Source organism: Nicotiana tabacum, chromosome 7 (genome assembly GCF_000715075.1).
Source record: "Nicotiana tabacum cultivar K326 chromosome 7, ASM71507v2, whole genome shotgun sequence".
NCBI classification, from domain to species: Eukaryota; Viridiplantae; Streptophyta; class Magnoliopsida; order Solanales; family Solanaceae; genus Nicotiana; species Nicotiana tabacum.
In genome coordinates, this window is record NC_134086.1 from 45,551,951 (window position 1) to 45,563,832 (window position 11,882).

Consider the following 11,882-nt stretch of genomic DNA (forward strand, 5'->3'; position numbering starts at 1 on the left):
CTCCCTACCTCTCAGACGGTAGCCCTCAATCCTCCGAGCAATCTCCACCAATAGATGATAAGGAGTCCCCATCTCCACCTCTCGGGCCATGTTATCCCTAATGCCAGAATGCAACCTTGTAATGAACCTCCGCGCCCTCTCTGCGTCAGTAGGAAGTATCATCAGTGCATGGCGGGATAACTCAGAAAACCTCGCCTCATAGTCGGTCACAAATATCTAACGCTGCTCTAATTGCTAAAACTGATACCGTAGCTCTTCCCTCTAAGATATACCTGTCCAGGAATAACTGTATGAACTGACCCCAAGTGATGAGAGGAGAACCTGCTGGCCTGCCAAGAACCATCTACGGGCCCCGCCCTCTAGCTAGAAAGTAGTGAAGTCAACCCCATGCGACTACAATATCCTTATGTTGTGCAGTCTGTCCCTATACCTATCAATGAAATCATGGGCATCCTCATGATACTCACCCCCGAAGACAGTAGGGTGTAGCCTGGTCCATCTGTTCAATAGCTTCTACTGGTTACCATCTACAACTGGTTTGGGCTCGGACACTACTGCAACGCTGAGCCCTATTTGCAGGTAGTGCACCCGAAGTCTGATACACTGTAGCTGTATGACCAGGAGCCTGAGTAGTAGGGGTCTGTGCTCCCCCTCCTGCCTGTGATGTAACTTGATCCACTGTAAATAATCCAGACTGAGTCATGGTGTCCATGAACCACAGCATACGGCCCATGACCTCTTGGAAACCCGATGATGTCATAAAGTCTGCTGGGGTAGGCTCGGCTACATGCACCTCGCGCTGCTCCTCAATGATAGGATCTCATGTAGGATCTGCCGGTGGTGCTATTATAGCAGCTCTAGGACACCCTCGTCCCCTACCTCAGGTCGGTGCCCTTCCCTAGCCTCTGTCTCGGCCTCTAGCAACGGGGGGAGCAACTCCTCCTGGGTCTGGAACATATGTCGTGTGCATCCTCACCATCTGTGAGAGAATAGAAGAGAGAAATTTAGTACACCAACCACTACACGATAGGAAATGAATAAAGAGTAGTTTCCTAACACCCTATAGCCTCTCGAAGATAAATACAGACATCTTTGTATTGATCCGCACGACTCTATTAGGTTTGCACATGACTTGTGAGACCTACGCGAACCTAGTGCTCTGATACCATGTTGTCACAACCAGTTTCACCACAGGTCATGATGGCGTCCAACACCGTTGTCAGGCAAGCCAACGCGGAAATATTAGTGAGTTCTAGTTTTACTTTACTGAAACAGTTACAACAATTTCTTAATTTGAATTTTTAAATAAGTGATAATTAGCAACGTACAATAATAGTTATACAATCTAAAAGAATAGTCTACCAATGTGTGTGCCAAGACCTGGTGTCACAAGTATATGGGCATCTAGCAGAATATACAAAAGAATAAATCTATCCTACTGTTTGAAATAGAATAGACAGCCAAAAGCAAAGAGAGACTCCATCATGCTGCTGAACGGCATAGGAAGGGAGCAACTCACCATTGAATCTTGATCTACGATAAAGAATGCGCACCAGACTGGTAGCCAGATGTACCTGCCTAAGATCCGATACAATTAAGTACAGAAGCATAGTATGAGTACATAAACAACACGTACCCAGCAAGTATCCAGTCTAACATCGAAGAAGTAGTGACGAGGGGTCGACTTGACACTTACTAAGGTCAATACCAATAATGATTAAAGATTTAACTAAGCATGGATAATCATGGGCATAATAGCAAGCTCAAAGTTTGCAGAGAACAGTATATCAGTTTCAGTCATGTTTTATAACAATTTCACTTCAAGGCATTTAACAAAGTAAGTCATGAATAAGATTTCACATAGATATCATGCGCACATTATGCTGAGGTCGTATGGTCTGGTCCAACAGAAAGAAACTGTGCAGTGCCAGAGGGTCAAATGGCGCGAACTATAGATGCATCTATTTCTACCGAGGTGATTGGCCGGATCCACAAATATCAATTATCATCAAGAAAGTACATAAAGGTGCATTCATAGGCAAATAAATTCATACAAGTGTTCAATCAAGTGCATACGTTCACATATATTTATTTACAAATCCCTAGCATATCCTAAGTGATCTCATTAGCATGAAAAGATATAGATATTTACAAATATGGCATCCTATACTACCCAGACAATTAACATAATAGTAGCTACGTACGGACTCTCATCACCTCGTGCGTACGTAGCCCCCATAATTAGGAGCACACAATCAATTAACTCACCTATGGGGATAATTCCAATATCAATTACAAGGTTAGAAAGGAGACTCACCTCGCTCCAAAGCATACTTCCAATATCAAGAATGTGTTCAAACCCTCAATTTGGAGCCGAACGATCCAAAACTAATTAAATGAGGTAGGAACTAGTCAATACAAGCTCACAAGTTCGCATTCTAACTATTAAAGTAATTTTCCAACCTAAAACACAAGTTTCCTAAAATCCGTCCCCGGACCCACGTGCACGGATTCTGAAAATTTTTGAAGAAAATTGTTTTCTATAACCTAAGTATCAAGAATATATAATTTCTACTTTATTCCATAATGAATTTCGGGGTTAAATCTTGCTTTTATCAAAACCCTAGTTTTACTCAAATCCCATAATTTTTCACTAAGCTTTGTGTGTTAATCTTACCCAAAACCCAAGTATTAAACTCAAAATAAGTAGGAATAACTTACCTCAAGATTCTAGGTGAAAATCTTCTCTCAAGAGCCCCAAAATCGCCAACTTATGAGTGGAAATGAGCCAAAAATGGCTAACACCCGCAATAAATGAAGGTCTCTGCTTCAGTGATTTCCACATCTACGGTCCTGGGCCGCACCTACGCCCACCGCATCTACGGAAAAGTGTTTGCTTCTGCGGAAATTCAGTTGGGCCGCTTCTGCGGAAGATTAGCTGCTTCTACGGCTTTGGGCTTGGCCTCTTCTGCGAGAGCACGACCGCTACTACGGTCTCGCACCTGCGACTGACCAACCGTAGGTGCGGTTATGACAGAAGACTGGAGCTTCAACTCCTTTCCAAATTTTCCAACTTCACTCGAGCCTTGTCCGATTGATGCTCAGGGCCCTCGGGCCGCGCCCGAACATATCGACAAGTTTGAAATCATAAAATGGACTCACTAGAACCCTCAGAACGCCCGAAACAATGCTAAATCTAAGAATCACCCCCTAAAACCAATTGAATCAAACTTATGAACTTCAAGTCCTTCAATTTACTTTCAATGTGACGAAACACACTTATACTACTCGGATTGACACCAAATTTTGCGTGCAATTCTTAAATGGAAATACAGAACTATTCCCGGTCTCGAAACTCTGTTCGGACCTCAAGAACACAAAAACCCACTCCAAACCAAATATTTAAGAACTTCAAAATTCTTAAGGAATCAACTTTCACTATTAGGCACCAAAACGCTCCCAAGACATCCAAAACCAAATCCGGACATACGTCCAAGTCCGAAATTATCATACGGACCTGTTAGAATCTTCAAATCCAGATTCCTAGGTCATTTACTCAAAGCGTTGACCCAAGTCAAACTTGGCCTTTTAAACCAACCTTGAGGAACCAAGTGTTCCTATTTCAATCCAAACTCTTCCAAATCCCAAACGAACCATTCCCACAAGTCATAAATCAGTAAAAGCAAGTACGAAAAGTCATATCTAGCAGATCGGGATTCTAAAAAGCAAAACGACTAGTTAGGTCGTTACATAATTATTCACACCTCCTTTTTACTCGAGGAGATATAAGAGAGTTTTTCCAATTAAAGTGACAATATTCGAAATGGGATTATTTATTTAATTTCAGAGTCACCACTTAGGATAATTTATGGTGTCCCAAATCACTGATTTATTTTAAATCCCAAATCGAGGAAATTGACTCTATTTTTGGTCCGCGAACAAAGAAGATCGGAAAAGGAATTCTGTTAACCTAGGAGAATGTATGAGGCACTCTCAAGTTTCGTGGTTTTAGCACGGTCTCTCAACTATTAATAATTAGCCTCATTATCTTATTTATTACATATTTTAAACTCATTGTGCATTTTTAACTTTATAACCGCTTTTATTTATTTATGGACATATTTCTGGAACAAGCCACGATTGTCGTACACTTGACGTTTTGGTACATATTGCAAAACGCGTCACATGAAATGCACCCTCGATTTACAACATGTTCATTTTTATTATTATTATTCGAAGTTGTGGTTGGGTCACATGAAATGCACACCCGAATTGGGGATTACGAATTGTGACTATGCCACGGGAACCGTACCCATGGCCACGATAATTTATTAATCGCTCCTAAAGCGGCTACTTACGTTTATGAGTTGTTTGTTTTGCTGCTATTTCTCCTTAAAATGGAATGGATGAAAGCTACAATTTGGAAAGAGCTCTAACCTTTATATAGCATGGTTCAGATTTATCAGTGGGCTATTATTTACATCTTATATTTTTCTGTTTCGAACATGGGCAATTGTTTGGTAACACAGATTTGGAAATCTTTTTGATTCCACAAAAACCACTCAGATCCATCAAATCTCGTAGTTGTCCAGACAAGTTCGGATAGATTCTTTTATACTAATGACATCTAAATACAAATGATATACAACTAGAAAGAAATAAACATGAAGTGAAATCGACATCTGGGACTAATTGCTGGCCCTCACAAATTTGGAATTGAAAAATAGTTGATTCACAATGGCGGATACACATTATGTCATATGGGTGCTTAAGCACCCATTGCTTTTGAAAACAAGATTACTACTTATATATAACCCAAAAAAACAAGCCGATTTAAAGAATTGATCAAGATCTGATCAGATTCATATCAAAGTTTAATTTTACCAAATACAAAGATAGCATTGTACAACATACAACACAACGGCAGGCCCAAGCATACTATCACATTTATAGCTTATGAATAAACCTCAACTTCAATAACAACTATATTAAACAATCAGCTTTTCCCTTCTCTTACCTTCAAAGATCAACAACAAACGGACGTTCCAACAAACTTAAACAAACAAATGCTAGATCTATAGAAACAAACAGTACAACAACTTTGATCTCATTCGTGATTTCCATTTAAGACAATGGGTATAATTGGAAACAGCAACAAATAAATCCTAAATCTGAAAAGTAAATGATGAAACCCAGCCACAGATGAAGCAAAACCAGCAGGAAAAATAGCAATAGTCCTCAACTCAGCTTTCGAACAAACTGTTGGGGCAAGAATTTCTCGAGCGGCAGCCAACGAACACCTCGAAATGACCTCAGCTCGACCAAATACAATCCATGTTTTTTTTAGAAAATCAAAAATCAAGATGAAAAATAAAAAACAGAGATATCTTTGTTCCTATATTTTTGTTTGAAACTTTAACAAAATTGAAGCGGCAGATCGAAGCTTCTTCTTTCGAAGAGAGGGATTAGGTTTTTCTAAGAGAGGAGGGGTCTTCGTTCATCTGCTCTTTTGATGCAGAATGGAGCACCGTTTGATGGGGGTCTGATTGTTTTAGGTCTCTATTCCCTTAGGTCTTTTAGGAAATGGTTTTAAGTAAAGGGGATTTGGGCCGAAATGGGCAGGCGGGTCGGGTATAGGGTTTTGGGTTGGGCAAGAAAAAGGGAAGTTGGGCCAATTGGGCTGTTATGGCCCAATCTGGGATTTAAACAAAGCTTTCTTCCTTTTTGCTATCTTTTCCTTGATTTTTAACCTAATGAAGTTAATTAAAATCCTAAACCAAGTCCTAAATCAAATCTAAATTGTAGAATTAGATTAATTATCTATTTCTAGCATTAGAAAAATTAATTAACTTAAAACTAAAGAAAGGAACATACTAATTTTAAAATTAGAAGCTAAATATGTAAAATGGCCAATTTTTTTTATTTCTTTTCAATAATGTAATTTGCTTGATATAATTACTTCCTAAATGCAAATTAAACCGAAGATGGCATGAAATTAAAATGCGACAATTTTTATGGTTTTATTATGATTTTAAGATATTAAAAATGCATAAAATGTAACTAAATAAAGAAAAACTCCTAAAAATTATTAAAATTATTTTTGATCTATTTTTAGGAGTTATTTCCATGCGGGGCAAAAATTAGGTGCTCATAGCTGCCCCTCTTTGCTCGGAAACATGAAGTGAGAAAAGATAAAGTGAGCAAATACGAGCAATATTTGCCCGTTTGAAACTCCATGGGAAGCATTTTTTGAAAAAGTCTAACTGAACCTTGCTTCGGTAGTTGCCTACATATCCTTGACTATAAAGGAATCAGGTCAGTGTAGTTCTGGAAGTTTTGGTAGCTGGGACTACCGAGAAGCTGTGATTTCACTACTATTGCTGCTGTTACTGCTTCCTGAGCTCCTTATTACACCAAAATCAAAAATGAAAAAGACTAACTAAGCCTATCAGCTACGAGTTACAAGATTTCTATTTATGAGTCTTTTGAAGCTTGATCTTGAGTCTTGGCTGGTTCTTCAAGCGGACTCTGATCTGAATCTCGATGCTTGTTAGCTGCAGGTGCTAGTTGATTCTTCTTCAGCTTTTTGGATCAAGGTAGGACATGCAAAGCTTGTGACTTCAATCATGTCTTGAGCAGTCCACATCTTTTCTCCGCTTCTGCACTTTGAGTTCACTTCTTTTTATTTTCTTCTTTTTCTTTTATTCTGGATTGAGACTTCTTCTTTTGGTTGTCTCGAACCTTGTGTCTCGAGGTATAACCTGCTTAGACACCAAAACAAACAAACAAACAAAAATTTTCTGCCCTAGTTTTCACTAGGAAAATTTCATGAGTTATTGGTAACAAAACTCTATACTACTTCATTATTGAAAGTAAATAAAAGGTCAGAATTGTGTATCCTGGAAAAAGAGATTAGGGAGTGGAGACCCTATATCTAAAATGAAATCAGCTAGGGATTGGAGACCCTATTCTTGGAAAATCATCAACTAGGGAGTGGTGACCCTATGTTGGCATCAAGTTATGCTGCCATCAACTAGGGAGTGGAAACCTTATGTTGGCATCAACTAGGGAGTGGTGACCCTATGTTGGCATCAGGTTATGCTGACATCAACTAGGGAGTGGAGACCTTATGTTGGCATCAACTAGGGAGTGGTGACCCTATGTTGGCATCAGGTTAGCTGGCATCAACTAGGGAGTGGGGGCCCTATGTTGGCACCAGCTAGGGAGTGGTAACCCTATGTTGGCATCAAGTTATGCTAGCATTAACTAGGGAGTGGAGACCCTATATTGGAAAATCATCAAGTTATGTCGGCATCAACTAGGGAGTGGGACCCTATGTTGGAAAAGTCATCGGGTTATGCCGGCATCAACTAGGGAGTGGGACCCTATGTTGGAAAAGTCATCGGGTTATGCCGACATCAACTAGGGAGTGGGAACCTATGTTGGAAAAGTCATCGGGTTATGCCGGCATCAACTAGGGTGTGGGACCCTATGTTGGAAAAGACGCATCTAGGGATTGGAGACCCTACTAGCGAGTGAGATCCTATTTTGGAAAAGCCATCGGGTTATACCGGCATCAACTAGAGAGTGGGACCCTATGTTGGATAAGTCATCAGGTTATGCCGGCATCAACTTGGGAGTGGGACCCTATGTTGGAAAAGTCATCGAGTTATGCAGGCATCAACAAGGGAGTGAAACCCTATGTTGGAAAAGTCATCGGGTTATGCCGGCATCAACTAGGGAGTGGGACCCTATGTTGGAAAAGTCATCGGGTTATGCCGGCATCAACTAGGGAGTGAGACCCTATATTGGAAAAGTTGCAGCTAGGGATTGGAGACCCTATACTACCATGATTTTGAACTTTTTCTTTCTTTTCTTTCTTTTCATTTCATTTTTTTCATTTTTTTTGTTTAGAGAATGAGCAAAATGCAAGAAAGAATTTGGCGGAGACTTCCCTTTTGGAGTGGTTATTGCTGCAGAGCTATTTTAGTCTCTGTGTGGTTTCTTTTTGTTGAACCTACTTCTTGCAAAGTTACTTTGAATTACACGTCTTTTCCTGTTTTTCAAACAAAGAACAATTTGTTAGTTTGAAACAGTGGTTGGTTTTATGGCCTTGAGCGTTTCAGTCACTTGATCTCGGCCCTTTCAACTGCAACTGGTTGTTTTCCTGAATACCGATTGCATTTCTGACCCCGAAAAACCTCTAGCTTTTCCTGACTTTACCATGACGGTTTGTCGCATGGGACTCAACCTTTTTGACTTTTTTTTGCCTTTATAGGCCTTTCACTTCTGACTCTTTTTTTCAATTTTTAACTTCAGAACATTGGGAAACTTTTGACTCCTCAAACTTTTATCGCAACGGTTAATTGCGTGGGACTTAACCTTTTCTAGCTTTATTTCGCCTTTGTAGGCCTTTCATTTTTGGCTTCTTTCTTCCAACTTCAATTTTAGAGCATTTGGAGTACCTTTGCTTTTCAAACCTTTGCCAAGATGGTTAGCTACGTGGGACTCAACCTTTTCAATTTTATTTGCCTTTATAGGTACTTCAATTTGATTTTCTCCTTCCAAGAGTTTTCAATGTCAAAACATCGGCTGCCATGGCCGGTCGAGGTCGACTTGATGCCCTTGATGAGGCTGGGCGCATTTTTGCATATTAGCTTGTATCAAATGAGAACCATGTAAATCAGTCTTACCATCCTTTCTTTGTCTTAGTTTTGGAACAGAGTTAGACTAAAAGGGATTCAAAGAAAAGAAACAATGGAATAGAAAATGAGTTTAAAACAAGAAGTGTCCCTTTCGGGGAAAGGAAAGAAGGACTTATCTGGAGTACATGCGACTTCAATGAACATGACATGTCATTTGGACTGGATGCATGATCTGTGTAAACCATCTGACTCTCAGAAATTCATCACAATTTTTGCCTTGAAACTGAGAAACCTAGCCCAGGGCTGTGTCAATGACAGTTACTTTTTTGCCCTTTTCTTTCTTTTTTTGTATTTTTCTTTTTCTTCTATTTTTTCCTCATTTTTCTCATTTTTTCCTATTATTTTTTCAATTTTTATTTTCAATAACACTTTCAGGTTCCAAAGAGGGTAGTCAAAGAATGGGAGCTGGCTCAAAGGGTTTGCAAAGGGTTGAATATTTGGATAGTGAGAAAGAAAGCCTTCTTCATCCCAATCGGGGAACATTAATGCTATATAGAGGATCCAACATAGTACCTTTTGACTGCATTTGCATTGACAGTTGTTTCAGGGATATTTCCTTCGATGTGTCCCAAGTACAACACACTCTTTTGACGGTACCTTTGTTGCAATATATGAACCTTTCCAATCTGGAACCAATTTTCCTTCAGCTGTTCCAACTCTTTGTTTTATTTCCTTCAACTTATCTTCATTGCAATCTAATTCTTGATTCATTATTTCGAGGTCTGAAGCGTTTCAGGATCTGGGCATGAAATCCGCAAGCATGTCATGTTATTGAAATCTGCATTTAACAGATGTCACGACCCGGATTTCCCACCCTCGGAAATCATGATGGCGCCTATTAATGTGAGCTAGGCAAGCCAAACCTTTAATCTAGTATTTCTTTTTAACAAATATAAGATGATAACGTGGTAACAACGGAAATTCAAATTTAAGCGGAAGACAACAATAAGATTTATGAAAAATGCATCTAGTACAATACTTAAGCCTTAACCACCCAAATCCTGGTGTCACAGTGTCACAGACTATCTAAGATTTCTACATACAAGGTTTGAAAAAATAACAGTACACTGTTTCTGAATAAAAGGAAAATGAAACAGGAAATAAGGATAGAGGGAGACGCCATGGCCTGCGGACGCCTGCAGGTCTACCTTGGATCATCGCGTGGACTAAAGGTAGCCTCCATACTACGGTCCAAAAGCTGATACAGGATCTGCACATAGTGCAGAGTGTAGTATCAGCACAACCGACCCCATGTGCTGGTAAGTGTCTCGCCTAACCCCGGTGAAATAGTGACGAGGCTAGGACCATACTACCAAATAAACCTATGCAGTTCAAATATATATACAACGGAAAAGAAATACAGAAATAAATAAATAAAGATAGGAGGGGGAAACATGCTTCGGGAAATAACAGGTAAAACAGAATATCAAGAGAATTATAAATGAATCAAAATCAACCACTAATAAGAATAAGGAAAACAAAGGCAGATTTCACTTTCTTTTCACATCTTGTTGCAGGCGTGCAACCCGATCCCATTTCCTGTATCTCGTGGCAGGCGTGCCACCCGCTCCCATTTTATTTATCCCATGGCAGGCGTGTCACCCGCTCCCATTTCATTTATCTCGTGGTAGGCGTGCCACCCGCTCCCATTTCATTTATCTCGTGGTAGGCGTGCCGCCCGCTCCCATTTCATTTATCTCGTGGCAGGCGTGCCCCCCGCTCTCATTTCATTTATCTCGTGGTAGGTGTACCACCCGCTCCCATTTCATTTATCTCGTGGTAGGCGTACCACCCGCTCCCATTTTATTTTATCTTGTGGTAGGCATACCACCTGCTCTCATTTCATTATATCTTGTGGTAGGCGTACCACTCGCTCCCATTTCAACAAATAATATCCCAACAATGGAGAAACAACTATAGCCAACCTTGTTATAACATCTAACTACCCCAGCTATAACCAAACTTGTTACAACACCTAACTACCTCAACTATAACCAAACTCGTTACAACATCTAACTACCTCAGCTATAACCAAACTTGTTACAACACCTAACTACTTTAGCTATAACTAAACTTGTTACAACACCTAACACAAAGAATCATCAAGCTAAACATCTGTAATATCAATTAAGAACACAATACAATGGAACCACTACTCAACAATAGCCCGGCAAGGGGCAACATAATGATCTCTTCTCTTTCTCACTTTTACTTCACAATTCGTGATACAACTTGAGCCAATTCTCGTCAATATTCATAGGTCACAATTCTTTCCACAACTTTACACAATAAATAGAAATCTTCACCAAGGCATGAATAATACAACAAATTTATGAAAATCACAATATAAGACACACGGTCATGCTTGACACCAACGTATAGATACTCGTCACCATGCCTTTACGTCGTACTCAATAAGAAGAAAATAGCAAATAGGACACAACTCCTAATCCCTCAAGCTAAGGTTAGACAAACACTTACCTCGATGCCACGAACATAATTCACGATTCAATTACAGCTTTACCCCTTGATTCCACCACCAATTCGCTCGAATCTAGCCACAAGTTACTTAATTACATCAATAAACGCTAAAGGAATCAATTTGAATGCATGAAAATGAGTTTTCCAAAGTCTTACCCAAAAAGTCAATATCGCCCTCAGGCCCACGTGGTCAAAACCCGAGGTTCGAACCAAAACCCGATTATCCATTCCCCCACGAACTTAAATATATAATTTGTTTTGAAATCGGACCTCAAATGGAGTTCCAAATCCCCAATTTTTTAAAAACCTAGGTTCTACCCAAAACACCCAATTTTCCCCATGAAAATCATTGATTTGAAGTTGAAATCATGTTAAAAGAGGTTAATGATTGAAGAAAACTAGTTAAAATGACTTACAATTGATTTGGAGAAGAAATGTTGTTTGAAAAATTGCCTCTTATGTTTTTGGAGTTTTGAAAAATGAAAAATAGCTGAAAATCTCGTCTAAATATACTGCCCTCGGATGCCCTGTGCGGACCACACAAAATCAATCGCGGCCGCACAGGCCTCCTTGTGTTATGCAGTGATAGGTCTTAGTATTTTGGCCATAACTTTCTCTACAGATGTCCAAATTGTGATTTCTTTATCATTCTGGAAACTAGACACGAAGGGCTACAACTTTATTTTTTAATCATCT